Raw genomic sequence first — 3,293 nt, 5'->3', positions numbered from 1 at the left:
CACAGCTCCTCACACACAGCTCCTCACACACAGCTCCTCACACACAGCTCCTCACAGCTCCTCACACACAGCTCCTCAGACACAGCTCCTCACATTAGGCTGTAATTTAGTTAAGCAGAAGTCAAGTAAGTTAGTAAGTAAATGGCTCTGAGGTGCTCTACCAGTAAAGAAGTTGCCGCTGTGAGGGAAGGAAGGTTAAAAAGGAGATCTGGCCCAGCCTTCTGACTGGAACTGGGCTACTACCTGCCATATAGAGGGTCCATTATTGGGTGAAGCTGCCAATGGCTCAGACAGACTTCTCACTTCACACCAGGGATGGCCTCCATCTCACAGACGCAGAACATATGTCTCCACCAGATACAGGAACACTGCACATGGCTCGTGCTACTTTCTGAAACCTGTAATGATCTTAATGTTTTAAAATAACAAGAAAAGACTGAACTCAGTGAAGAATGTTTCCCCTGTTCTCCCATTCTAGGAAAATGTGAAATTTTGGGACTTTTCAAAAAAAAAAATCCATTAATTTTTGTACAGAATAGAAAAAATGTTTAAAAGTTTTTTCAAAATCATTTTTGATATTGATATATCATGGTAGAAGGGACTTATGAAGGCAAAAGTTGCTAAGACCCATCACAATTCTAATGTTTTTTTTTTTTGACTCAGTAACTTTCAACATATTGCTATTTGATTCACCTATCACTAAACCTTTGGTTCTGATTTTTTTCACTTTTTTAATCATTTTTTAAAAATAGAAAACAAATTATCTTTTTTGTTCTAATATTTTTAAGATATTTTGTCTTAATAAACTCTTCAGAAGATCAATGTTGCCAGATGTAGTCTTTGGATTGTTTTCTCGTTCCTTGCTCGATCATGGCTATGAGAATATTTTTCATGTCCTTGCTCGATCATGGCTATGAGAATATTTTTCATGTCCCTTGCTTTCTTAGCTCCCTGTCCCCGGTCTCCACCCTTCCTGCTTCCCTTTTTCATAGAGCACATTCTGGAACACGCAAACAATGGCAAACAGGTGCTCAAGAAGCCTAAATATGGGATGGATAACGCCGTAGTTGTAGATTTTCTCAGTGTCCAGTCTCTTAAACGATTACAGAGAAAGATGAAGTTGAGATAATGGAAGACCACCAAGATGGGGGACGGTCCTTGAGGAGGTGCAGGGCTTCATTCTGCCTGCTGTATTTGTTTCCCTCAATGGGCACAGCACAGAGAATTTCCAGAGAGACACTGGGGCTTCACTCTGCACATCCTAGACTTTCTGTCTCTATGAAGTCTCTCACTGTGGGGAGGGTGTTCTTTGTCCTCCCCAAAACCTGAAGGGCACAAGTTTCAAAAGTATGAATTCCAGATGAGAAGATAGATATTTCAAATAACTCAACTGGTTAAAGCTGATAATTAGACAATACTTAAAGACCTTCTGCTACCAAATTAGTTAAGAACAGTAACTGCTTATCATAATCTTACATGAATGAAGTGTGTCCGTGTGTGCACATTTGTTTGTGCTTGTCCTCCTTAGGCACCCCCCACTCTGTTTATTGAGGCAGGGTCACTCTCTGGCCAGAAACGTGCTAAGTTCCCTCGGCTGGCTGGTCAATGTGCCCCAGAGGTCTGCCTATCTCGACCCTTCTCAGTGCTCAGTATGTTCTTCCATGCCCAGGTTTTATGTGGGTGATGGGAGCCCAAACTCAAGTAGTGACATTTAGGCAGCAGGCACAGTAGCCGCTAAGCCGGCGCGGCTACAGCAGCCTTGCGTCTCAATCAGAGCCACTTCCTTCAGAAGCCACAGCTAGTAAAAAGCCTACTTTTAAAAATATTTACTTGAAACTGAGTGGTTTGGAAATAAGTCATAGAGTTTCTGAATTGAGAAGCTTGGACACAGACAGTGAACTGCTGGCTACATTTAGTTAATAAAAACTAAACTCGTGGGGACTTAAATCCATCAAGAGCCAAGCTTGCAGTAGCTGTACAGTTGATTTTTCGGGGGCTCTTCCATGATAATTGACTGTGAGCATGGTTTATTTTCCTCTGTAGCACTTGATTATCTACCTAAGATGACTTCAAACTTTTAATTCCCCTGCCTCAGCTTCCCCCAAACTGGGATTAGAGGAGTATATTACCACACTGGGATAAAACTATTTTAAATAATAATTTACAGGATGTTTTTTTATCAGTCTCACCAGCAAAAACAGTCCCTGATGCCAATATGAGTCATAGTGCTGTGTTAGCAAGGTTGGCCACCACAAAGCTGTTCTGTCTCAGGACAAATCCCCAATGAAAGTTCTAGTGTGTCAAGACTTCAGAGGACAAAGGAGGAGCAGCCTGAGGAGGGTCAGTTCACAGGGAGGATGGAGGACAAAGGAGGAGCAGTCTGAGGAGGGTCAGTTCACAGGGAGGATGGAGGACAAATTACATTTTGGAGAAGAGTGTATAAATAGGAGGAGACAGGGATGAATCTTCGGAACCAACTGATAGGGAAATGTGGGTGGTAGGTTCTGGAGCTGCTGCTATCGGATAATGCAGAGGTAATCAGATCCAACTTCAGGGCTCTAGGAAGGTAAGGTCACTTTTGGAAATAAAATATCTCTAGGGAGATTATTTTCTTTACGTAGTTAAAATAACTAAGATCAAAGCACCTAGGGGAGGTTAAGTTAGATGACCGAGCCCTTAGTCAGGTGACTATTTTTCATTACATAGACGATTTTTTGTTGTTACTCTTTTGATCCAAGGTCTCACTCACTATGCAGTCTAGGGAGATTTGCAATCCTCCTGCTTCAGCCTCCCGTGTGCTAGGATTATAGGTATTCATCAGTATATGACTTTGTGTAAGAATTTTTTTTTTTAATCTGTATGTGGATTGGTGGATTGTGAACAAAAGCAGTGGCCACGGAGGTCAGAAGAGGGCGCTACATCTTCTAGGGGTCAATATAGAGTTGACAGCCCCCTGACCTGCGCTGGGAACTGAAAAGGGCATGCTTTCTTACCCAGGAGGCATCTGTCTAGGCCCTGAATAAGAACATTCCAGAAAGTACAGCTGGACAGCTGGGGACAAAGCCTGGAGCTCCCATTTTTTTTTTTTTTTTTTTTTTTTTTTGGTTTTTCGAGACAGGGTTTCTCTGTGGCTTTGGAGCCTGTGCTGGCACTAGCTCTGTAGACCAGGCTGGTCTCGAACTCACAGAGATCCGCGTGCCTCTGCCTCCCAAGTGCTGGGATTAAAGGCCTGCGCCACCATCGCCTGGCATGGAGCTCCCATTTTTAACAGGGTCTTCAGACAGTCTGCACGC

Source organism: Microtus ochrogaster, linkage group LG5 (assembly GCF_000317375.1).
Source record: "Microtus ochrogaster isolate Prairie Vole_2 linkage group LG5, MicOch1.0, whole genome shotgun sequence".
NCBI lineage: Eukaryota > Metazoa > Chordata > Mammalia > Rodentia > Cricetidae > Microtus > Microtus ochrogaster.
This window is presented reverse-complemented; position numbering follows the sequence as displayed.